The sequence below is a fragment of the Euprymna scolopes genome, chromosome 2 (genome assembly GCF_053919585.1).
Source record: "Euprymna scolopes isolate OS-2025 chromosome 2, ASM5391958v1, whole genome shotgun sequence".
Classification (NCBI taxonomy): domain Eukaryota; kingdom Metazoa; phylum Mollusca; class Cephalopoda; order Sepiida; family Sepiolidae; genus Euprymna; species Euprymna scolopes.
In genome coordinates, this window is record NC_136483.1 from 86,670,098 (window position 1) to 86,694,263 (window position 24,166).

The window sequence follows — 24,166 nt, forward strand, 5'->3', positions numbered from 1 at the left end:
AGCGAGCGCACTACCATCTGAGCTAATTCCCCATGTCCGCATTCTCCTACTATCATAATCCCAATATTTTATGAATAAATGAAAATATTAAAAGCTTTAAGACACTTGTCTGCAATTAAAGACATTTTACTTGAATTCAAAAATTTCCAGATAATTAAATAAGGTCTAGTCATATATATGCCTCAGAAAATAAAAAAAGTATTAAACAAGTGGAGAATCGGGGCATCGATCCCCGTACCTCTCGCATGCTAAGCGAGCGCTCTACCATCTGAGCTAATTCCCCATGTCCGCATTCTCCTACTATCATAATCACAATATTTTATGAATAAATGAAAATATTAAAAGCTTGAAGGCACTTGTCTGCAAGTAAAGACATTTTACTTTAATTCAAAAATTTCCAGATAATTAAATAAGGTCTAGTCATATATATGCCTCAGAAAATTAAAAAAAGTATTAAACAAGTGGAGAATCGGGGCATCGATCCCCGTACCTCTCGCATGCTAAGCGAGCGCTCTACCATCTGAGCTAATTCCCCATGTCCGCATTCTCCTACTATCATAATCCCAATATTTTATGAATAAATGAACATATTAAAAGCTTGAAGGCACTTGTCTGCAATTAAAGACATTTTACTTTAATTCAAAAATTTCCAGATAATTAAATAAGGTCTAGTCATATATATGCCTCAGAAAATTAAAAAAGTATTAAACAAGTGGAGAATCGGGGCATCGATCCCCGTACCTCTCGCATGCTAAGCGAGCGCTCTACCATCTGAGCTAATTCCCCATGTCCGCATTCTCCTACTATCATAATCGCAATATTTTATGAATAAATGAAAATATTAAAAGCTTGAAGGCACTTGTCTGCAAGTAAAGACATTTTACTTTAATTCAAAAATTTCCAGATAATTAAATAAGGTCTAGTCATATATATGCCTCAGAAAATTAAAAAAAGTATTAAACAAGTGGAGAATCGGGGCATCGATCCCTGTACCTCTCGCATGCTAAGCGAGCGCACTACCATCTGAGCTAATTCCCCATGTCCGCATTCTCCTACTATCATAATCACAATATTTTATGAATAAATGAAAATATTAAAAGCTTGAAGGCACTTGTCTGCAAGTAAAGACATTTTAATTTAATGCAAAAATTTCCAGATAATTAAATAAGGTCTAGTCATATATATGCCTCAGAAAATTAAAAAAGCATTAAACAAGTGGAGAATCGGGGCATCGATCCCCGTATCTCTCGCATGCTAAGCGAGCGCACTACCATCTGAGCTAATTCCCCATGTCCGCATTCTCCTACTATCATAATCCCAATATTTTATGAATAAATGAAAATATTAAAAGCTTTAAGACACTTGTCTGCAATTAAAGACATTTTACTTGAATTCAAAAATTTCCAGATAATTAAATAAGGTCTAGTCATATATATGCCTCAGAAAATTAAAAAAGTATTAAACAAGTGGAGAATCGGGGCATCGATCCCCGTACCTCTCGCATGCTAAGCGAGCGCTCTACCATCTGAGCTAATTCCCCATGTCCGCATTCTCCTACTATCATAATCACAATATTTTATGAATAAATGAAAATATTAAAAGCTTGAAGGCACTTGTCTGCAAGTAAAGACATTTTACTTTAATTCAACAATTTCCAGATAATTAAATAAGGTCTAGTCATATATATGCCTCAGAAAATTAAAAAAAGTATTAAACAAGTGGAGAATCGGGGCATCGATCCCCGTACCTCTCGCATGCTAAGCGAGCGCTCTACCATCTGAGCTAAATCCCCATGTCCGCATTCTCCTACTATCATAATCCCAATATTTTATGAATAAATGAACATATTAAAAGCTTGAAGGCACTTGTCTGCAATTAAAGACATTTTACTTTAATTCAAAAATTTCCAGATAATTAAATAAGGTCTATTCATATATATTCCTCAGAAAATTAAAAAAGTATTAAACAAGTGGAGAATCGGGGCATCGATCCCCGTACCTCTCGCATCCTAAGCGAGCGCACTACCATCTGAGCTAATTCCCCATGTCCGCATTCTCCTCCTATCATAATCCCAATATTTTATGAATAAATGAAAATATTAAAAGCTTGAAGGCACTTGTCTGCAAGTAAAGACATTTTACTTTAATTCAAAAATTTCCAGATAATTAAATAAGGTCTAGTCATATATATGCCTCAGAAAATTAAAAAAGTATTAAACAAGTGGAGAATCGGGGCATCGATCCCCGTACCTCTCGCATGCTAAGCGAGCGCTCTACCATCTGAGCTAATTCCCCATGTCCGCATTCTCCTACTATCATAATCCCAATATTTTATGAATAAATGAAAATATTAAAAGCTTGAAGGCACTTGTCTGCAAGTAAAGACATTTTACTTTAATTCAAAAATTTCCAGATAATTAAATAAGGTCTAGTCATATATATGCCTCAGAAAATTAAAAAAAGTATTAAACAAGTGGAGAATCGGGGCATCGATCCCTGTACCTCTCGCATGCTAAGCGAGCGCACTACCATCTGAGCTAATTCCCCATGTCCGCATTCTCCTACTATCATAATCACAATATTTTATGAATAAATGAAAATATTAAAAGCTTGAAGGCACTTGTCTGCAAGTAAAGACATTTTAATTTAATGCAAAAATTTCCAGATAATTAAATAAGGTCTAGTCATATATATGCCTCAGAAAATTAAACAAAAGTATTAAACAAGTGGAGAATCGGGGCATCGATCCCCGTACCTCTCGCATGCTAAGCGAGCGCTCTACAATCTGAGCTAATTCCCCATGTCCGCATTTTCTACTATCATAATCCCAATATTTTATGAATAAATGAAAATATTAAAAGCTTGAAGGCACTTGTCTGCAATTAAAGACATTTTACTTGAATTCAAAAATTTCCAGATAATTAAATAAGGTCTAGTCATATATATGCCTCAGAAAATTAAAAAAGTATTAAACAAGTGGAGAATCGGGGCATCGATCCCCGTACCTCTCGCATGCTAAGCGAGCAATCTACCATCTGAGCTAATTCACCATGTCCGCATTCTCCTACTATCATAATCCCAATATTTTATGAATAAATGAAAATATTAAAAGCTTGAAGGCACTTGTCTGCAATTAAAGACAATTTACTTTAATTCAAAAATTTCCAGATAATTAAATAAGGTCTAGTCATATATATGCCTCAGAAAATTAAAAAAGTATTAAACAAGTGGAGAATCGGGGCATCGATCCCCGTACCTCTCGCATGCTAAGCGAGCGCTCTACCATTTGAGCTAATTCCCCAAGTCCGCATTCTCCTACTATCATAATCCCAATATTTTATGAATAAATGAAAATATTAAAAGCTTGAAGGCACTTGTCTGCAAGTACAGACATTTTACTTGAATTCAAAAATTTCCAGATAATTAAATAAGGTCTAGTCATATATATGCCTCAGAAAATTAAAAAAGTATTAAACAAGTGGAAAATCGGGGCATCGATCCCCGTACCTCTCGCATGCTAAGCGAGCGCTCTACCATCTGAGCTAATTCCCCATGTCCGCATTCTCCTACTATCATAATCACAATATTTTATGAATAAATGAAAATATTAAAAGCTTGAAGGCACTTGTCTGCAAGTAAAGACATTTTACTTTAATTCAAAAATTTCCAGATAATTAAATAAGGTCTAGTCATATATATGCCTCAGAAAATTAAAAAAGCATTAAACAAGTGGAGAATCGGGGCATCGATCCCCGTACCTCTCGCATGCTAAGCGAGCGCACTACCATCTGAGCTAATTCCCCATGTCCGCATTCTCCTACTATCATAATCCCAATATTTTATGAATAAATGAAAATATTAAAAGCTTTAAGACACTTGTCTGCAATTAAAGACATTTTACTTGAATTCAAAAATTTCCAGATAATTAAATAAGGTCTAGTCATATATATGCCTCAGAAAATTAAAAAAGTATTAAACAAGTGGAGAATCGGGGCATCGATCCCCGTACCTCTCGCATGCTAAGCGAGCGCTCTACCATCTGAGCTAATTCCCCATGTCCGCATTCTCCTACTATCATAATCCCAATATTTTATGAATAAATGAAAATATTAAAAGCTTGAAGGCACTTGTCTGCAATTAAAGACATTTTACTTTAATTCAAAAATTTCCAGATAATTAAATAAGGTCTAGTCATATATATTCCTCAGAAAATTAAAAAAGTATTAAACAAGTGGAGAATCGGGGCATCGATCCCCGTACCTCTCGCATCCTAAGCGAGCGCACTACCATCTGAGCTAATTCCCCATGTCCGCATTCTCCTCCTATCATAATCCCAATATTTTATGAATAAATGAAAATATTAAATGCTTGAAGGCACTTGTCTGCAAGTAAAGACATTTTACTTTAATTCAAAAATTTCCAGATAATTAAATAAGGTCTAGTCATATATATGCCTCAGAAAATTAAAAAAGTATTAAACAAGTGGAGAATCGGGGCATCGATCCCCGTACCTCTCGCATGCTTAGCGAGCGCTCTACCATCTGAGCTAATTCCCCATGTCCGCATTCTCCTACTATCATAATCGCAATATTTTATGAATAAATGAAAATATTAAAAGCTTGAAGGCACTTGTCTGCAAGTAAAGACATTTTACTTTAATTCAAAAATTTCCAGATAATTAAATAAGGTCTAGTCATATATATGCCTCAGAAAATTAAAAAAAGTATTAAACAAGTGGAGAATCGGGGCATCGATCCCCGTACCTCTCGCATGCTAAGCGAGCGCACTACCATCTGAGCTAATTCCCCATGTCCGCATTCTCCTACTATCATAATCCCAATATTTTATGAATAAATGAAAATATTAAAAGCTTGAAGGCACTTGTCTGCAAGTAAAGACATTTTACTTTAATTCAAAAATTTCCAGATAATTAAATAAGGTCTAGTCATATATATGCCTCAGAAAATTAACAAAGTATTAAACAAGTGGAGAATCGGGGCATCGATCCCCGTACCTCTCGCATGCTAAGCGAGCGCTCTACCATCTGAGCTAATTCCCCATGTCCGCATTCTCCTACTATCATCATCCTAATATTTTATGAATAAATGAAAATATTAAAAGCTTGAAGGCACTTGTCTGCAATTAAAGACATTTTACTTTAATTCAAAAATTTCCAGATAATTAAATAAGGTCTAGTCATATATATGCCTCAGAAAATTAAAAAAGTATTAAACAAGTGGAGAATCGGGGCATCCATCCCCGTACCTCTCGCATGCTAAGCGAGCCCTCTACCATCTGAGCTAATTCCCCATGTCCGCATTCTCCTACTATCATAATCGCAATATTTTATGAATAAATGAAAATATTAAAAGCTTGAAGGCACTTGTCTGCAAGTAAAGACATTTTACTTTAATTCAAAAATTTCCAGATAATTAAATAAGGTCTAGTCATATATATGCCTCAGAAAATTAAAAAAAGTATTAAACAAGTGGAGAATCGGGGCATCGATCCCTGTACCTCTCGCATGCTAAGCGAGCGCACTACGATCTGAGCTAATTCCCCATGTCCGCATTCTCCTACTATCATAATCACAATATTTTATGAATAAATGAAAATATTAAAAGCTTGAAGGCACTTGTCTGCAAGTAAAGACATTTTACTTTAATGCAAAAATTTCCAGATAATTAAATAAGGTCTAGTCATATATATGCCTCAGAAAATTAAACAAAAGTATTAAACAAGTGGAGAATCGGGGCATCGATCCCGTACCTCTCGCATGCTAAGCGAGCGCTCTACAATCTGAGCTAATTCCCCATGTCCGCATTCTCCTACTATCATAATCCCAATATTTTATGAATAAATGAAAATATTAAAAGCTTGAAGGCACTTGTCTGCAATTAAAGACATTTTACTTGAATTCAAAAATTTCCAGATAATTAAATAAGGTCTAGTCATATATATGCCTCAGAAAATTAAAAAAGTATTAAACAAGTGGAGAATCGGGGCATCGATCCCCGTACCTCTCGCATGCTAAGCGAGCAATCTACCATCTGAGCTAATTCCCCATGTCCGCATTCTACTACTATCATAATCCCAATATTTTATGAATAAATGAAAATATTAAAAGCTTGAAGGCACTTGTCTGCAATTAAAGACAATTTACTTTAATTCAAAAATTTCCAGATAATTAAATAAGGTCTAGTCATATATATGCCTCAGAAAATTAAAAAAGTATTAAACAAGTGGAGAATCGGGGCATCGATCCCCGTACCTCTCGCATGCTAAGCGAGCGCTCTACCATTTGAGCTAATTCCCCAAGTCCGCATTCTCCTACTATCATAATCCCAATATTTTATGAATAAATGAAAATATTAAAAGCTTGAAGGCACTTGTCTGCAAGTACAGACATTTTACTTGAATTCAAAAATTTCCAGATAATTAAATAAGGTCTAGTCATATATATGCCTCAGAAAATTAAAAAAGTATTAAACAAGTGGAAAATCGGGGCATCGATCCCCGTACCTCTCGCATGCTAAGCGAGCGCTCTACCATCTGAGCTAATTCCCCATGTCCGCATTCTCCTACTATCATAATCACAATATTTTATGAATAAATGAAAATATTAAAAGCTTGAAGGCACTTGTCTGCAAGTAAAGACATTTTACTTTAATTCAAAAATTTCCAGATAATTAAATAAGGTCTAGTCATATATATGCCTCAGAAAATTAAAAAAGCATTAAACAAGTGGAGAATCGGGGCATCGATCCCCGTACCTCTCGCATGCTAAGCGAGCGCACTACCATCTGAGCTAATTCCCCATGTCCGCATTCTCCTACTATCATAATCCCAATATTTTATGAATAAATGAAAATATTAAAAGCTTTAAGACACTTGTCTGCAATTAAAGACATTTTACTTGAATTCAAAAATTTCCAGATAATTAAATAAGGTCTAGTCATATATATGCCTCAGAAAATTAAAAAAGTATTAAACAAGTGGAGAATCGGGGCATCGATCCCCGTACCTCTCGCATGCTAAGCGAGCGCTCTACCATCTGAGCTAATTCCCCATGTCCGCATTCTCCTACTATCATAATCCCAATATTTTATGAATAAATGAAAATATTAAAAGCTTGAAGGCACTTGTCTGCAATTAAAGACATTTTACTTTAATTCAAAAATTTCCAGATAATTAAATAAGGTCTAGTCATATATATTCCTCAGAAAATTAAAAAAGTATTAAACAAGTGGAGAATCGGGGCATCGATCCCCGTACCTCTCGCATCCTAAGCGAGCGCACTACCATCTGAGCTAATTCCCCATGTCCGCATTCTCCTCCTATCATAATCCCAATATTTTATGAATAAATGAAAATATTAAAAGCTTGAAGGCACTTGTCTGCAAGTAAAGACATTTTACTTTAATTCAAAAGTTTCCAGATAATTAAATAAGGTCTAGTCATATATATGCCTCAGAAAATTAAAAAAGTATTAAACAAGTGGAGAATCGGGGCATCGATCCCCGTACCTCTCGCAAGCTAAGCGAGCGCTCTACCATCTGAGCTAATTCCCCATGTCCGCATTCTCCTACTATAATAATCGCAATATTTTATTAATAAATGAAAATATTAAAAGCTTGAAGGCACTTGTCTGCAAGTAAAGACATTTTACTTTAATTCAAAAATTTCCAGATAATTAAATAAGGTCTAGTCATATATATGCCTCAGAAAATTAAAAAAAGTATTAAACAAGTGGAGAATCGGGGCATCGATCCCCGTACCTCTCGCATGCTAAGCGAGCGCACTACCATCTGAGCTAATTCCCCATGTCCGCATTCTCCTACTATCATAATCACAATATTTTATGAATAAATGAAAATATTAAAAGCTTGAAGGCACTTGTCTGCAAGTAAAGACATTTTACTTTAATGCAAAAATTTCCAGATAATTAAATAAGGTCTAGTCATATATATGCCTCAGAAAATTAAACAAAAGTATAAAACAAGTGGAGAATCGGGGCATCGATCCCCGTACCTCTCGCATGCTAAGCGAGCGCTCTACAATCTGAGCTAATTCCCCATGTCCGCATTCTCCTACTATCATAATCCCAATATTTTATGAATAAATGAAAATATTAAAAGCTTGAAGGCACTTGTCTGCAATTAAAGACATTTTACTTGAATTCAAAAATTTCCAGATAATTAAATAAGGTCTAGTCATATATATGCCTCAGAAAATTAAAAAAGTATTAAACAAGTGGAGAATCGGGGCATCGATCCCCGTACCTCTCGCATGCTAAGCGAGCAATCTACCATCTGAGCTAATTCCCCATGTCCGCATTCTCCTACTATCATAATCACAATATTTTATGAATAAATGAAAATATTAAAAGCTTTAAGGCACTTGTCTGCAAGTAAAGACATTTTACTTTAATTCAAAAATTTCCAGATAATTAAATAAGGTCTAGTCATATATATGCCTCAGAAAATTAAAAAAGTATTAAACAAGTGGAGAATCGGGGCATCGATCCCCGCACCTCTCGCATGCTAAGCGAGCGCTCTACCATCTGAGCAAATTCTCCATGTCCGCATTCTCCTACTATCATAATCCCAATATTTTATGAATAAATGAAAATATTGAAAGCTTGAAGGCACTTGTCTGCAAGTAAAGACATTTTACTTTAATTCAAAAATTTCCAGATAATTACATAAGGTCTAGTCATATAAATGCTTCTGAAAATTAAAAAAGTATTGAACAAGTGGAGAATCGGGGCATCGATCCCCGTACCTCTCGCATGCTAAGCGAGCGCTCTACCATCTGAGCTAATTCCCCATGTCCGCATTCTCCTACTATCATAATCCCAATATTTTATGAATAAATGAAAATATTAAAAGCTTGAAGGCACTTGTCTGCAAGTAAAGACATTTTACTTTAATTCAAAAATTTCCAGATAATTAAATAAGGTCTAGTCATATATATGCCTCAGAAAATTAAAAAAGTATTAAACAAGTAGAGAATCGGGGCAACGATCCCCGTACCTCTCGCATGCTAAGCGAGCGCTCTATTATCTGAGCTAATTCCCCATGTCCGCATTCTCCTACTATCATAATCCCAATATTTTATGAATAAATGAAAATATTAAAAGCTTGAAGACACTTGTCTGCAATTAAAGACATTTTACTTTAATTCAAAAATTTCCAGATAATTAAATAAGGTCTAGTCATATATATGCCTCAGAAAATTAAAAAAAGTATTAAACAAGTGGAGAATCGGGGCATCGATCCCCGTACCTCTCGCATGCTAAGCGAGCAATCTACCATCTGAGCTAATTCCCCATGTCCGCATTCTTCTACTATCATAATCACAATATTTTATGAATAAATGAAAATATTAAAAGCTTTAAGGCACTTGTCTGCAAGTAAAGACATTTTACTTTAATTCAAAAATTTCCAGATAATTAAATAAGGTCTAGTCATATATATGCCTCAGAAAATTAAAAAAGTATTAAACAAGTGGAGAATCGGGGCATCGATCCCCGCACCTCTCGCATGCTAAGCGAGCGCTCTACCATCTGAGCAAATTCTCCATGTCCGCATTCTCCTACTATCATAATCCCAATATTTTATGAATAAATGAAAATATTGAAAGCTTGAAGGCACTTGTCTGCAAGTAAAGACATTTTACTTTAATTCAAAAATTTCCAGATAATTACATAAGGTCTAGTCATATAAATGCTTCTGAAAATTAAAAAAGTATTGAACAAGTGGAGAATCGGGGCATCGATCCCCGTACCTCTCGCATGCTAAGCGAGCGCTCTACCATCGGAGCTAATTCCCCATGTCCGCATTCTCCTACTATCATACTCCCAATATTTTATGAATAAATGAAAATATTAAAAGCTTGAAGGCACTTGTCTGCAATTAAAGACATTTTACTTGAATTCAAAAATTTCCAGATAATTAAATAAGGTCTAGTCATATATATTCCTCAGAAAATTAAAAAAGTATTAAACAAGTGGAGAATCGGGGCATCGATCCCCGTACCTCTCGCATCCTAAGCGAGCGCACTACCATCTGAGCTAATTCCCCATGTCCGCATTCTCCTCCTATCATAATCCAAATATTTTATGAATAAATGAAAATATTAAAAGCTTGAAGGCACTTGTCTGCAAGTAAAGACATTTTACTTTAATTCAAAAATTTCCAGATAATTAAATAAGGTCTAGTCATATATATGCCTCAGAAAATTAAAAAAGTATTAAACAAGTGGAGAATCGGGGCATCGATCCCCGTCCCTCTCGCATGCTAAGCGAGCGCTCTACCATCTGAGCTAATTCCCCATGTCCGCATTCTCCTACTATCATACTCCCAATATTTTATGAATAAATGAAAATATTAAAAGCTTGAAGGCACTTGTCTGCAAGTAAAGACATTTTACTTTAATTCAAAAATTTCCAGATAATTAAATAAGGTCTAGTCATATATATGCCTCAGAAAATTAAAAACGTATTAAACAAGTGGAGAATCGGGGCATCGATCCCCGTACCTCTCGCATGCTAAGCGAGCAATCTACCATCTGAGCTAATTCCCCATGTCCGCATTCTCCTACTATCATAATCACAATATTTTATGAATAAATGAAAATATTAAAAGCTTTAAGGCACTTGTCTGCAAGTAAAGACATTTTACTTTAATTCAAAAATTTCCAGAGAATTACATAAGGTCTAGTCATATAAATGCTTCTGAAAATTAAAAAAGTATTGAACAAGTGGAGAATCGGGGCATCGATCCCCGTACCTCTCGCATGCTAAGCGAGCGCTCTACCATCTGAGCTAATTCCCCATGTCCGACTTCTCCTACTATCATAATCCCAATATTTTATGAATAAATGAAAATATTAAAAGCTTGAAGGCACTTGTCTGCAAGTAAAGACATTTTACTTTAATTCAAAAATTTCCAGATAATTAAATAAGGTCTAGTCATATATATGCCTCAGAAAATTAAAAAAGTATTAAACAAGTAGAGAATCGGGGCAACGATCCCCGTACCTCTCGCATGCTAAGCGAGCGCTCTATTATCTGAGCTAATTCCCCATGTCCGCATTCTCCTACTATCATAATCCCAATATTTTATGAATAAATGAAAATATTAAAAGCTTGAAGACACTTGTCTGCAATTAAAGACATTTTACTTTAATTCAAAAATTTCCAGATAATTAAATAAGGTCTAGTCATATATATGCATCAGAAAATTAAAAAAAGTATTAAACAAGTGGAGAATCGGGGCATCGATCCCCGTACCTCTCGCATGCTAAGCGAGCAATCTACCATCTGAGCTAATTCCCCATGTCCGCATTCTCCTACTATCATAATCACAATATTTTATGAATAAATGAAAATATTAAAAGCTTTAAGGCACTTGTCTGCAAGTAAAGACATTTTACTTTAATTCAAAAATTTCCAGATAATTAAATAAGGTCTAGTCATATATATGCCTCAGAAAATTAAGAAAGTATTAAACAAGTGGAGAATCGGGGCATCGATCCCCGCACCTCTCGCATGCTAAGCGAGCGCTCTACCATCTGAGCAAATTCTCCATGTCCGCATTCTCCTACTATCATAATCCCAATATTTTATGAATAAATGAAAATATTGAAAGCTTGAAGGCATTTGTCTGCAAGTAAAGACATTTTACTTTAATTCAAAAATTTCCAGATAATTACATAAGGTCTAGTCATATAAATGCTTCTGAAAATTAAAAAAGTATTGAACAAGTGGAGAATCGGGGCATCGATCCCCGTACCTCTCGCATGCTAAGCGAGCGCTCTACCATCTGAGCTAATTCCCCATGTCCGCATTCTCCTACTATCATAATCCCAATATTTTATGAATAAATGAAAATATTAAAAGCTTGAAGGCACTTGTCTGCAAGTAAAGACATTTTACTTGAATTCAAAAATTTCCAGATAATTAAATAAGGTCTAGTCATATATATGCCTCAGAAAATTAAAAAAGTATTGAACAAGTGGAGAATCGGGGCATCGATCCTCGTACCTCTCGCATGCTAAGCGAGCGCTCTACAATCTGAGCTAATTCCCCATGTCCGCATTCTCCTACTATCATAATCCCAATATTTTATGAATAAATGAAAATATTAAAAGCTTGAAGGCACTTGTCTGCAAGTAAAGACATTTTACTTTAATTCAAAAATTTCCAGATAATTAAAAAAGGTCTAGTCATATATATGCCTCAGAAAATAAAAAAAGTATTAAACAAGTAGAGAATCGGGGCAAAGATCCCCGTACCTCTCGCATGCTAAGCGAGCGCTCTATTATCTGAGCTAATTCCCCATGTCCGCATTCTCCTACTATCATAATCCCAATATTTTATGAATAAATGAAAATATTAAAAGCTTGAAGACACTTGTCTGCAATTAAAGACATTTTACTTTAATTAAAAAATTTCCAGATTATTAAATAAGGTCTAGTCATATATATGCATCAGAAAATTAAAAAAAGTATTAAACAAGTGGAGAATCGGGGCATCGATCCCCGTACCTCTCGCATGCTAAGCGAGCGCTCTACCATCTGAGCTAATTTCCCATGTCCGCATTCTCCTACTATCATACTCCCAATATTTTATGAATAAAGGAAAATATTAAAAGCTTGAAGGCACTTGTCTGCAATTAAAGACATTTTACTTGAATTCAAAAATTTCCAGATAATTAAATAAGGTCTAGTCATATATATTCCTCAGAAAATTAAAAAAGTATTAAACAAGTGGAGAATCGGGGCATCGATCCCCGTACCTCTCGCATCCTAAGCGAGCGCACTACCATCTGAGCTAATTCCCCATGTCCGCATTCTCCTCCTATCATAATCCCAATATTTTATGAATAAATGAAAATATTAAAAGCTTGAAGGCACTTGTCTGCAAGTAAAGACATTTTACTTTAATTCAAAAATTTCCAGATAATTAAATAAGGTCTAGTCATATATATGCCTCAGAAAATTAAAAAAGTATTAAACAAGTGGAGAATCGGGGCATCGATCCCCGTACCTCTCGCATGCTAAGCGAGCGCTCTACCATCTGAGCTAATTCCCCATGTCCGCATTCTCCTACTATCATAATCGCAATATTTTATGAATAAATGAAAATATTAAAAGCTTGAAGGCACTTGTCTGCAAGTAAAGACATTTTACTTTAATTCAAAAATTTCCAGATAATTAAATAAGGTCTAGTCATATATATGCCTCAGAAAATTAAAAAAGTATTAAACAAGTGGAGAATCGGGGCATCGATCCCCGTACCTCTCGCATGCTAAGCGAGCGCACTACCATCTGAGCTAATTCCCCATGTCCGCATTCTCCTACTATCATAATCACAATATTTTATGAATAAATGAAAATATTAAAAGCTTGAAGGCACTTGTCTGCAAGTAAAGACATTTTACTTTAATGCAAAAATATCCAGATAATTAAATAAGGTCTAGTCATATATATGCCTCAGAAAATTAAACAAAAGTATTAAACAAGTGGAGAATCGGGGCATCGATCCCCGTACCTCTCGCATGCTAAGCGAGCGCTCTACAATCTGAGCTAATTCCCCATGTCCGCATTCTCCTACTATCATAATCCCAATATTTTATGAATAAATGAAAATATTAAAAGCTTGAAGGCACTTGTCTGCAATTAAAGACATTTTACTTTAATTCAAAAATTTCCAGATAATTAAATAAGGTCTAGTCATATATATGCCTCAGAAAATTAAAAAAGTATTAAACAGGTGGAGAATCGGGGCATCGATCCCCGTACCTCTCGCATGCTAGGCGAGCGCTCTACCATCTGAGCTAATTCCCCATGTCCGCATTCTCCTACTATCATAATCCCAATATTTTATGAATAAATGAAAATATTAAAAGCTTGAAGGCACTTGTCTGCAATTAAAGACATTTTACTTTAATTCGAAAATTTCCAGATAATTAAATAAGGTCTAGTCATATATATGCCTCAGAAAGTTAAAAAAGTATTAAACAAGTGGAGAATCGGGGCATCGATCCCCGTACCTCTCGCATGCTAAGCGAGCGCTCTACCATCTGAGCTAATTCCCCATGTCCGCATTCTCCTATTATCATAATCCCAATATTTTATGAATAAATGAAAATATTAAAAGCTTTAAGACACTTGTCTGCAATTAAAGACATTTTACTTGAATTCAAAAATTTCCAGATAATTAAATAAGGTCTAGTCATATATATTCCTCAGAAAATTAAAAAAGTATTAAACAAGTGGAGAATCGGGGCATCGATCCCCGTACCTCTCGCATCCTAAGCGAGCGCACTACCAGCTGAGCTAATTCCCCATGTCCGCATTCTCCTCCTATCATAATCCCAATATTTTATGAATAAATGAAAATATTAAAAGCTTGAAGGCACTTGTCTGCAAGTAAAGACATTTTACTTTAATTCAAAAATTTCCAGATAATTAAATAAGGTCTAGTCATATATATGCCTCAGAAAATTAAAAAAGTATTAAACAAGGGGAGAATCGGGACATCGATCCCCGTACCTCTCGCATGCTAAGCGAGCGCTCTACAATCTGAGCTAATTCCCCATGTCCGCATTCTCCTACTATCATAATCACAATATTTTATGAATAAATGAAAATATTAAAAGCTTGAAGGCACTTGTCTGCAAGTAAAGACGTTTTACTTTAATTCAAAAATTTCCAGATAATTAAATAAGGTCTAGTCATATATATGCCTCAGAAAATTAAAAAAAGAATTAAACAAGTGGAGAATCGGGGCATCGATCCCTGTACCTCTCGCATGCTAAGCGAGCGCACTACCATCTGAGTTAATTCCCCATGTCCGCATTCTCCTACTATCATAATCCCAATATTTTATGAATAAATGAAAATATTAAAAGCTTGAAGGCACTTGTCTGCAAGTAAAGACATTTTACTTTAATGCAAAAATTTCCAGATAATTAAATAAGGTCTAGTCATATATATGCCTCAGAAAATTAAAAAAAGTATTAAACAAGTGGAGAATCGGGGCATCGATCCCCGTACCTCTCGCATGCTAAGCGAGCGCACTACAATCTGAGCTAATTCCCCATGTCCGCATTCTCCTACTATCATAATCCCAATATTTTATGAATAAATGAAAATATTAAAAGCTTGAAGGCACTTGTCTGCAATTAAAGACATTTTACTTTAATTCAAAAATTTCCAGATAATTAAATAAGGTCTAGTCATATATATGCCTCAGAAAATTAAAAAAGTATTAAACAAGTGGAGAATCGGGGCATCGATCCCCGTACCTCTCGCATGCTAAGCGAGCGCTCTACAATCTGAGCTAATTCCCCATGTCCGCATTCTCCTACTATCATAATCACAATATTTTATGAATAAATGAAAATATTAAAAGCTTGAAGGCACTTGTCTGCAAGTAAAGACATTTTACTTTAATTCAAAAATTTCCAGATAATTAAATAAGGTCTAGTCATATATATGCCTCAGAAAATTAAAAAAAGTATTAAACAAGTGGAGAATCGGGGCATCGATCCCTGTACCTCTCGCATGCTAAGCGAGCGCACTACCATCTGAGTTAATTCCCCATGTCCGCATTCTCCTACTATCATAATCCCAATATTTTATGAATAAATGAAAATATTAAAAGCTTGAAGGCACTTGTCTGCAAGTAAAGACATTTTACTTTAATGCAAAAATTTCCAGATAATTAAATAAGGTCTAGTCATATATATGCCTCAGAAAGTTAAAAAAAGTATTAAACAAGTGGAGAATCGGGGCATCGATCCCCGTACCTCTCGCATGCTAAGCGAGCGCACTACCATCTGAGCTAATTCCCCATGTCCGCATTCTCCTACTATCATAATCCCAATATTTTATGAATAAATGAAAATATTAAAAGCTTGAAGGCACTTGTCTGCAATTAAAGACATTTTACTTTAATTCAAAAATTTCCAGATTATTAAATAAGGTCTAGTCATATATATGCCTCAGAAAATTCAAAAAGTATTAAACAAGTGGAGAATCGGGGCATCGATCCCCGTACCTCTCGCATGCTAAGCGAGCGCACTACCATCTGAGCTAATTCCCCATGTCCGCATTCTCCTACTATCATAATCCCAATATTTTATGAATAAATGAAAATATTAAAAGCTTGAAGGCACTTGTCTGCAATTAAAGACATTTTACTTTAATTCAAAAATTTCCAGATAATTAAATAAGGTCTAGTCATATATATTCCTCAGAAAATTAAAAAAGTATTAAACAAGTGGAGAATCGGGGCATCGATCCCCGTACCTCTCGCATCCTAAGCGAGCGCACTACCATCTGAGCTAATTCCCCATGTCCGCATTCTCCTCCTATCATATTCCCAATATTTTATGAATAAATGAAAATATTAAAAGCTTGAAGGCACTTGTCTGCAAGTAAAGACATTTTACTTTAATTCAAAAATTTCCAGATAATTAAATAAGGTCTAGTCATATATATGCCTCAGAAAATTAAAAAAGTATTAAACAAGGGGAGAATCGGGACATCGATCCCCGTACCTCTCGCATGCTAAGCGAGCGCTCTACAATCTGAGCTAATTCCCCATGTCCGCATTCTCCTACTATCATAATCACAATATTTTATGAATAAATGAAAATATTAAAAGCTTGAAGGCACTTGTCTGCAAGTAAAGACATTTTACTTTAATTCAAAAATTTCCAGATAATTAAATAAGGTCTAGTCATATATATGCCTCAGAAAATTAAAAAAAGTATTAAACAAGTGGAGAATCGGGGCATCGATCCCTGTACCTCTCGCATGCTAAGCGAGCGCACTACCATCTGAGTTAATTCCCCATGTCCGCATTCTCCTACTATCATAATCCCAATATTTTATGAATAAATGAAAATATTAAAAGCTTGAAGGCACTTGTCTGCAAGTAAAGACATTTTACTTTAATGCAAAAATTTCCAGATAATTAAATAAGGTCTAGTCATATATATGCCTTAGAAAATTAAAAAAGTATTAAACAAGTGGAGAATCGGGGCATCGATCCCCGTACCTCTCGCATGCTAAGCGAGCGCTCTACCATCTGAGCTAATTCCCCATGTCCGCGTTCTCCTACTATCATAATCCCAATATTTTATGAATAAATGAAAATATTAAAAGCTTGAAGGCACTTGTCTGCAATTAAAGACATTTTACTTTAATTCAAAAATTTCCAGATAATTAAATAAGGTCTAGTCATATATATTCCTCAGAAAATTAAAAAAGTATTAAACAAGTGGAGAATCGGGGCATCGATCCCCGTACCTCTCGCATCCTAAGCGAGCGCACTACCATCTGAGCTAATTCCCCATGTCCGCATTCTCCTCCTATCATAATCCCAATATTTTATGAATAAATGAAAATATTAAAAGCTTGAAGGCACTTGTCTGCAAGTAAAGACATTTTACTTTAATTCAAAAATTTCCAGATAATTAAATAAGGTCTAGTCATATATATGCCTCAGAAAATTAAAAAAGTATTAAACAAGGGGAGAATCGGGACATCGATCCCCGTACCTCTCGCATGCTAAGCGAGCGCTCTACAATCTGAGCTAATTCCCCATGTCCGCATTCTCCTACTATCATAATCACAATATTTTATGAATAAATGAAAATATTAAAAGCTTGAAGGCACTTGTCTGCAAGTAAAGACATTTTACTTTAATTCAAAAATTTCCAGATAATTAAATAAGGTCTAGTCATATATATGCCTCAGAAAATTAAAAAAAGTATTAAACAAGTGGAGAATCGGGGCATCGATCCCTGTACCTCTCGCATGCTAAGCGAGCGCACTACCATCTGAGTTAATTCCCCATGTCCGCATTCTCCTACTATCATAATCCCAATATTTTATGAATAAATGAAAATATTAAAAGCTTGAAGGCACTTGTCTGCAAGTAAAGACATTTTACTTTAATTCAAAAATTTCCAGATAATTAAATAAGGTCTAGTCATATATATGCCTTAGAAAATTAAAAAAGTATTAAACAAGTGGAGAATCGGGGCATCGATCCCCGTACCTCTCGCATGCTAAGCGAGCGCTCTACCATCTGAGCTAATTCCCCATGTCCGCGTTCTCCTACTATCATAATCCCAATATTTTATGAATAAATAAAAATATTCAAAGCTTGAAGGCACTTGTCTGCAATTAAAGACATTTTACTTTAATTCGAAAATTTCCAGATAATTAAATAAGGTCTAGTCATATATATGCCTCAGAAAGTTAAAAAAGTATTAAACAAGTGGAGAATCGGGGCATCGATCCCCGTACCCCTCGCATGCTAAGCGAGCGCACTACCATCTGAGCTAATTCCCCATGTCCGCATTCTCCTACTATCATAATCACAATATTTTATGAATAAATGAAAATATTAAAAGCTTTAAGACACTTGTCTGCAATTAAAGACATTTTACTTGAATTCAAAAATTTCCAGATAATTAAATAAGGTCTAGTCATATATATGCCTCAGAAAATTAAAAAAGTATTAAACAAGTGGAGAATCGGGGCATCGATCCCCGTACCTCTCGCATGCTAAGCGAGCGCACTACCATCTGAGCTAATTCCCCATGTCCGCATTCTCCTACTATCATAATCCCAATATTTTATGAATAAATGAAAATATTAAAAGCTTGAAGGCACTTGTCTGCAAGTAAAGACATTTTACTTTAATGCAAAAATTTCCAGATAATTAAATAAGGTCTAGTCATATATATGCCTCAGAAAATTAAACAAAAGTATTAAACAAGTGGAGAATCGAGGCATCGATCCCCGTACCTCTCGCATGCTATGCGAGCGCTCTACAATCTGAGCTAATTCCCCATGTCCGCATTCTCCTACTATCATAATCCCAATATGTTATGAATAAATGAAAATATTAAAAGCTTGAAGGCACTTGTCTGCAATTAAAGACATTTTACTTGAATTCAAAAATTTCCAGATAATTAAATAAGGTCTAGTCATATATATGCCTCAGAAAATTAAAAAAGTATTAAACAAGTGGAGAATCGGGGCATCGATCCCCGTACCTCTCGCATGCTAAGCGAGCAATCTACCATCTGAGCTAATTCCCCATGTCCGCATTCTCCTACTATCATAATCCCAATATTTTATGAATAAATGAAAATATTAAAAGCTTGAAGGCACTTGTCTGCAAGTAAAGACATTTTACTTTAATTCAAAAATTTCCAGATAATTAAATAAGGTCTAGTCATATATATGCCTCAGAAAATTAAAAAAGTATTAAACAAGTGGAGAATCGGGGCATCGATCCCCGCACCTCTCGCATGCTAAGCGAGGACTCTACCATCTGAGCTAATTCTCCATGTCCGCATTCTCCTACTATCATAATCCCAATATTTTATGAATAAATGAAAATATTGAAAGCTTGAAGGCACTTGTCTGCAAGTAAAGACATTTTACTTGAATTCAAAAATTTCCAGATAATTACATAAGGTCTAGTCATATAAATGCTTCTGAAAATTAAAAAAGTATTGAACAAGTGGAGAATCGGGGCATCGATCCCTGTACCTCTCGCATGCTAAGCGAGCGCACTACCATCTGAGTTAATTCCCCATGTCCGCATTCTCCTACTATCATAATCCCAATATTTTATGAATAAATGAAAATATTAAAAGCTTGAAGGCACTTGTCTGCAAGTAAAGACATTTTACTTTAATGCAAAAATTTCCAGATAATTAAATAAGGTCTAGTCATATATATGCCTTAGAAAATTAAAAAAGTATTAAACAAGTGGAGAATCGGGGCATCGATCCCCGTACCTCTCGCATGCTAAGCGAGCGCTCTACCATCTGAGCTAATTCCCCATGTCCGCGTTCTCCTACTATCATAATCCCAATATTTTATGAATAAATGAAAATATTAAAAGCTTGAAGGCACTTGTCTGCAATTAAAGACATTTTACTTTAATTCAAAAATTTCCAGATAATTAAATAAGGTCTAGTCATATATATTCCTCAGAAAATTAAAAAAGTATTAAACAAGTGGAGAATCGGGGCATCGATCCCCGTACCTCTCGCATCCTAAGCGAGCGCACTACCATCTGAGCTAATTCCCCATGTCCGCATTCTCCTCCTATCATAATCCCAATATTTTATGAATAAATTAAAATATTAAAAGCTTGAAGGCACTTGTCTGCAAGTAAAGACATTTTACTTTAATTCAAAAATTTCCAGATAATTAAATAAGGTCTAGTCATATATATGCCTCAGAAAATTAAAAAAGTATTAAACAAGGGGAGAATCGGGACATCGATCCCCGTACCTCTCGCATGCTAAGCGAGCGCTCTACAATCTGAGCTAATTCCCCATGTCCGCATTCTCCTACTATCATAATCACAATATTTTATGAATAAATGAAAATATTAAAAGCTTGAAGGCACTTGTCTGCAAGTAAAGACATTTTACTTTAATTCAAAAATTTCCAGATAATTAAATAAGGTCTAGTCATATATATGCCTCAGAAAATTAAAAAAAGTATTAAACAAGTGGAGAATCGGGGCATCGATCCCTGTACCTCTCGCATGCTAAGCGAGCGCACTACCATCTGAGTTAATTCCCCATGTCCGCATTCTCCTACTATCATAATCCCAATATTTTATGAATAAATGAAAATATTAAAAGCTTGAAGGCACTTGTCTGCAAGTAAAGACATTTTACTTTAATTCAAAAATTTCCAGATAATTAAATAAGGTCTAGTCATATATATGCCTTAGAAAATTAAAAAAGTATTAAACAAGTGGAGAATCGGGGCATCGATCCCCGTACCTCTCGCATGCTAAGCGAGCGCTCTACCATCTGAGCTAATTCCCCATGTCCGCGTTCTCCTACTATCATAATCCCAATATTTTATGAATAAATAAAAATATTCAAAGCTTGAAGGCACTTGTCTGCAATTAAAGACATTTTACTTTAATTCGAAAATTTCCAGATAATTAAATAAGGTCTAGTCATATATATGCCTCAGAAAGTTAAAAAAGTATTAAACAAGTGGAGAATCGGGGCATCGATCCCCGTACCCCTCGCATGCTAAGCGAGCGCACTACCATCTGAGCTAATTCCCCATGTCCGCATTCTCCTACTATCATAATCACAATATTTTATGAATAAATGAAAATATTAAAAGCTTTAAGACACTTGTCTGCAATTAAAGACATTTTACTTGAATTCAAAAATTTCCAGATAATTAAATAAGGTCTAGTCATATATATGCCTCAGAAAATTAAAAAAGTATTAAACAAGTGGAGAATCGGGGCATCGATCCCCGTACCTCTCGCATGCTAAGCGAGCGCACTACCATCTGAGCTAATTCCCCATGTCCGCATTCTCCTACTATCATAATCCCAATATTTTATGAATAAATGAAAATATTAAAAGCTTGAAGGCACTTGTCTGCAAGTAAAGACATTTTACTTTAATGCAAAAATTTCCAGATAATTAAATAAGGTCTAGTCATATATATGCCTCAGAAAATTAAACAAAAGTATTAAACAAGTGGAGAATCGAGGCATCGATCCCCGTACCTCTCGCATGCTATGCGAGCGCTCTACAATCTGAGCTAATTCCCCATGTCCGCATTCTCCTACTATCATAATCCCAATATGTTATGAATAAATGAAAATATTAAAAGCTTGAAGGCACTTGTCTGCAATTAAAGACATTTTACTTGAATTCAAAAATTTCCAGATAATTAAATAAGGTCTAGTCATATATATGCCTCAGAAAATTAAAAAAGTATTAAACAAGTGGAGAATCGGGGCATCGATCCCCGTACCTCTCGCATGCTAAGCGAGCAATCTACCATCTGAGCTAATTCCCCATGTCCGCATTCTCCTACTATCATAATCACAATATTTTATGAATAAATGAAAATATTAAAAGCTTGAAGGCACTTGTCTGCAAGTAAAGACATTTTACTTTAATTCAAAAATTTCCAGATAATTAAATAAGGTCTAGTCATATATATGCCTCAGAAAATTAAAAAAGTATTAAACAAGTGGAGAATCGGGGCATCGATCCCCGCACCTCTCGCATGCTAAGCGAGGACTCTACCATCTGAGCTAATTCTCCATGTCCGCATTCTCCTACTATCATAATCCCAATATTTTATGAATAAATGAAAATATTGAAAGCTTGAAGGCACTTGTCTGCAAGTAAAGACATTTTACTTGAATTCAAAAATTTCCAGATAATTACATAAGGTCTAGTCATATAAATGCTTCTGAAAATTAAAAAAAGTATTGAACAAGTGGAGAATCGGGGCATCGATCCCCGTACCTCTCGTATGCTAAGCGAGCGCTCTACCATCTGAGCTAATTCCCCATGTCCGCATTCTCCTACTATCATAATCCCAATATTTTATGAATAAATGAAAATATTAAACGCTTGAAGGCACTTGTCTGCAAGTAAAGACATTTTACTTTAATTCAAAAATTTCCAGATAATTAAATAAGGTCTAGTCATATATATGCCTCAGAAAATTAAAAAAGTATTAAACAAGTAGAGAATCGGGGCAACGATCCCCGTACCTCTCGCATGCTAAGCGAGCGCTCAATTATCTGAGCTAATTCCCCATGTCCGCATTCTCCTACTATCATAATCCCAATATTTTATGAATAAATGAAAATATTAAAAGCTTGAAGGCACTTGTCTGCAAGTAAAGACATTTTACTTGAATTCAAAAATTTCCAGATAATTAAATAAGGTCTAGTCATATATATGCCTCAGAAATTTAAAAAAGTATTAAACAAGTGGAGAATCGGGGCATCGATCCCCGTACCTCTCGCATGCTAAGCGAGCGCTCTACCATCTGAGCTAATTCCCCATGTCCGCATTCTCCTACTATCATAATCCCAATATTTTATGAATAAATGAAAATATTAAAAGCTTGAAGGCACTTGTCTGCAAGTAAAGACATTTTACTTTAATTCAAAAATTTCCAGATAATTAAATAAGGTCTAGTCATATATATGCCTCAGAAAATTAAAAAAGTATTAAACAAGTGGAGAATCGGGGCATCGATCCCCGTACCTCTCGCATGCTAAGCGAGCGCTCTACCATCTGAGCTAATTCCCCATGTCCGCATTCTCCTACTATCATAATCCCAATATTTTATGAATAAATGAAAATATTAAAAGCTTGAAGGCACTTGTCTGCAATTAAAGACATTTTACTTGAATTCAAAAATTTCCAGATAATTAAATAAGGTCTAGTCATATATATGCCTCAGAAAATTAAAAAAGTATTAAACAAGTGGAGAATCGGGGCATCGATCCCCGTACCTCTCGCATGCTAAGCGAGCGCTCTACCATCTGAGCTAATTCCCCATGTCCGCATTCTCCTACTATCATAATCCCAATATTTTATGAATAAATGAAAATATTAAAAGCTTGAAGGCACTTGTCTGCAAGTAAAGACATTTTACTTTAATTCAAAAATTTCCAGATAATTAAATAAGGTCTAGTCATATATATGCCTCAGAAAATTAAAAAAGTATTAAACAAGTGGAGAATCGGGGCATCGATCCCCGTACCTCTCGCATGCTAAGCGAGCGCTCTACCATCTGAGCTAATTCCCCATGTCCGCATTCTCCTACTATCATAATCCCAATATTTTATGAATAAATGAAAATATTAAAAGCTTGAAGGCACTTGTCTGCAAGTAAAGACATTTTACTTTAATTCAAAAATTTCCAGATAATTAAATAGGTCTAGTCATATATATGCCTCAGAAAATTAAACCAGTATTAAACAAGTGGAGAATCGGGGCATCGATCCCCGTACCTCTCGCATGCTAAGCGAGCGCACTACCATCTGAGCTAATTCCCCATGTCCGCATTCTCCTACTATCATAATCCCAATATTTTATGAATAAATGAAAATATTAAAAGCTTGAAGGCACTTGTCTGCAAGTAAAGACATTTTACTTTAATTCAAAAATTTCCAGATAATTAAATAAGGTCTAGTCATATATATGCCTCAGAAAATTAAAAAAGTATTAAACAAGTGGAGAATCGGGGCATCGATCCCCGTACCTCTCGCATGCTAAGCGAGCGCTCTACCATCTGAGCTAATTCCCCATGTCCGCATT

General features: G+C 35.1%; 30 non-coding genes across 30 annotated transcripts; all 30 read right to left on the minus strand.

The window, feature by feature from the left end:
- Window positions 1–210: 210 nt before the first annotated feature.
- On the minus strand, window positions 211–283 carry Trnaa-agc (transfer RNA alanine (anticodon AGC)). The gene has a single exon. It is a non-coding gene; the product is annotated as a tRNA-Ala (tRNA).
- Window positions 284–462: 179 nt separating this feature from the next.
- Window positions 463–535, minus strand: Trnaa-agc (transfer RNA alanine (anticodon AGC)). Its single transcript has one exon. It is a non-coding gene; the product is annotated as a tRNA-Ala (tRNA).
- A 178-nt stretch (window positions 536–713) lies between these two features.
- Window positions 714–786, minus strand: Trnaa-agc (transfer RNA alanine (anticodon AGC)). Its single transcript has one exon. It is a non-coding gene; the product is annotated as a tRNA-Ala (tRNA).
- Window positions 787–1,467: 681 nt separating this feature from the next.
- Window positions 1,468–1,540, minus strand: Trnaa-agc (transfer RNA alanine (anticodon AGC)). The gene has a single exon. It is a non-coding gene; the product is annotated as a tRNA-Ala (tRNA).
- Window positions 1,541–1,719: 179 nt separating this feature from the next.
- Window positions 1,720–1,792, minus strand: Trnaa-agc (transfer RNA alanine (anticodon AGC)). Its single transcript has one exon. It is a non-coding gene; the product is annotated as a tRNA-Ala (tRNA).
- Window positions 1,793–2,221: 429 nt separating this feature from the next.
- On the minus strand, window positions 2,222–2,294 carry Trnaa-agc (transfer RNA alanine (anticodon AGC)). Its single transcript has one exon. It is a non-coding gene; the product is annotated as a tRNA-Ala (tRNA).
- Window positions 2,295–3,227: 933 nt separating this feature from the next.
- Window positions 3,228–3,300, minus strand: Trnaa-agc (transfer RNA alanine (anticodon AGC)). The gene has a single exon. It is a non-coding gene; the product is annotated as a tRNA-Ala (tRNA).
- A 178-nt stretch (window positions 3,301–3,478) lies between these two features.
- On the minus strand, window positions 3,479–3,551 carry Trnaa-agc (transfer RNA alanine (anticodon AGC)). The gene has a single exon. It is a non-coding gene; the product is annotated as a tRNA-Ala (tRNA).
- Window positions 3,552–3,980: 429 nt separating this feature from the next.
- Window positions 3,981–4,053, minus strand: Trnaa-agc (transfer RNA alanine (anticodon AGC)). The gene has a single exon. It is a non-coding gene; the product is annotated as a tRNA-Ala (tRNA).
- A 932-nt stretch (window positions 4,054–4,985) lies between these two features.
- Window positions 4,986–5,058, minus strand: Trnaa-agc (transfer RNA alanine (anticodon AGC)). Its single transcript has one exon. It is a non-coding gene; the product is annotated as a tRNA-Ala (tRNA).
- Window positions 5,059–6,242: 1,184 nt separating this feature from the next.
- Trnaa-agc (transfer RNA alanine (anticodon AGC)) lies at window positions 6,243–6,315 on the minus strand. Its single transcript has one exon. It is a non-coding gene; the product is annotated as a tRNA-Ala (tRNA).
- A 178-nt stretch (window positions 6,316–6,493) lies between these two features.
- Trnaa-agc (transfer RNA alanine (anticodon AGC)) lies at window positions 6,494–6,566 on the minus strand. The gene has a single exon. It is a non-coding gene; the product is annotated as a tRNA-Ala (tRNA).
- Window positions 6,567–6,995: 429 nt separating this feature from the next.
- Window positions 6,996–7,068, minus strand: Trnaa-agc (transfer RNA alanine (anticodon AGC)). Its single transcript has one exon. It is a non-coding gene; the product is annotated as a tRNA-Ala (tRNA).
- Window positions 7,069–8,755: 1,687 nt separating this feature from the next.
- Window positions 8,756–8,828, minus strand: Trnaa-agc (transfer RNA alanine (anticodon AGC)). Its single transcript has one exon. It is a non-coding gene; the product is annotated as a tRNA-Ala (tRNA).
- Window positions 8,829–10,262: 1,434 nt separating this feature from the next.
- Window positions 10,263–10,335, minus strand: Trnaa-agc (transfer RNA alanine (anticodon AGC)). Its single transcript has one exon. It is a non-coding gene; the product is annotated as a tRNA-Ala (tRNA).
- Window positions 10,336–10,764: 429 nt separating this feature from the next.
- Window positions 10,765–10,837, minus strand: Trnaa-agc (transfer RNA alanine (anticodon AGC)). Its single transcript has one exon. It is a non-coding gene; the product is annotated as a tRNA-Ala (tRNA).
- A 932-nt stretch (window positions 10,838–11,769) lies between these two features.
- Trnaa-agc (transfer RNA alanine (anticodon AGC)) lies at window positions 11,770–11,842 on the minus strand. Its single transcript has one exon. It is a non-coding gene; the product is annotated as a tRNA-Ala (tRNA).
- A 681-nt stretch (window positions 11,843–12,523) lies between these two features.
- Trnaa-agc (transfer RNA alanine (anticodon AGC)) lies at window positions 12,524–12,596 on the minus strand. Its single transcript has one exon. It is a non-coding gene; the product is annotated as a tRNA-Ala (tRNA).
- A 429-nt stretch (window positions 12,597–13,025) lies between these two features.
- Window positions 13,026–13,098, minus strand: Trnaa-agc (transfer RNA alanine (anticodon AGC)). The gene has a single exon. It is a non-coding gene; the product is annotated as a tRNA-Ala (tRNA).
- Window positions 13,099–13,780: 682 nt separating this feature from the next.
- Window positions 13,781–13,853, minus strand: Trnaa-agc (transfer RNA alanine (anticodon AGC)). The gene has a single exon. It is a non-coding gene; the product is annotated as a tRNA-Ala (tRNA).
- A 178-nt stretch (window positions 13,854–14,031) lies between these two features.
- On the minus strand, window positions 14,032–14,104 carry Trnaa-agc (transfer RNA alanine (anticodon AGC)). The gene has a single exon. It is a non-coding gene; the product is annotated as a tRNA-Ala (tRNA).
- Window positions 14,105–17,048: 2,944 nt separating this feature from the next.
- On the minus strand, window positions 17,049–17,121 carry Trnaa-agc (transfer RNA alanine (anticodon AGC)). Its single transcript has one exon. It is a non-coding gene; the product is annotated as a tRNA-Ala (tRNA).
- Window positions 17,122–18,053: 932 nt separating this feature from the next.
- Window positions 18,054–18,126, minus strand: Trnaa-agc (transfer RNA alanine (anticodon AGC)). The gene has a single exon. It is a non-coding gene; the product is annotated as a tRNA-Ala (tRNA).
- A 1,686-nt stretch (window positions 18,127–19,812) lies between these two features.
- On the minus strand, window positions 19,813–19,885 carry Trnaa-agc (transfer RNA alanine (anticodon AGC)). The gene has a single exon. It is a non-coding gene; the product is annotated as a tRNA-Ala (tRNA).
- A 932-nt stretch (window positions 19,886–20,817) lies between these two features.
- Trnaa-agc (transfer RNA alanine (anticodon AGC)) lies at window positions 20,818–20,890 on the minus strand. Its single transcript has one exon. It is a non-coding gene; the product is annotated as a tRNA-Ala (tRNA).
- A 1,938-nt stretch (window positions 20,891–22,828) lies between these two features.
- Trnaa-agc (transfer RNA alanine (anticodon AGC)) lies at window positions 22,829–22,901 on the minus strand. The gene has a single exon. It is a non-coding gene; the product is annotated as a tRNA-Ala (tRNA).
- Window positions 22,902–23,079: 178 nt separating this feature from the next.
- Window positions 23,080–23,152, minus strand: Trnaa-agc (transfer RNA alanine (anticodon AGC)). Its single transcript has one exon. It is a non-coding gene; the product is annotated as a tRNA-Ala (tRNA).
- A 178-nt stretch (window positions 23,153–23,330) lies between these two features.
- Window positions 23,331–23,403, minus strand: Trnaa-agc (transfer RNA alanine (anticodon AGC)). Its single transcript has one exon. It is a non-coding gene; the product is annotated as a tRNA-Ala (tRNA).
- A 178-nt stretch (window positions 23,404–23,581) lies between these two features.
- Window positions 23,582–23,654, minus strand: Trnaa-agc (transfer RNA alanine (anticodon AGC)). Its single transcript has one exon. It is a non-coding gene; the product is annotated as a tRNA-Ala (tRNA).
- Window positions 23,655–24,082: 428 nt separating this feature from the next.
- Trnaa-agc (transfer RNA alanine (anticodon AGC)) lies at window positions 24,083–24,155 on the minus strand. The gene has a single exon. It is a non-coding gene; the product is annotated as a tRNA-Ala (tRNA).
- Window positions 24,156–24,166: the final 11 nt, after the last annotated feature.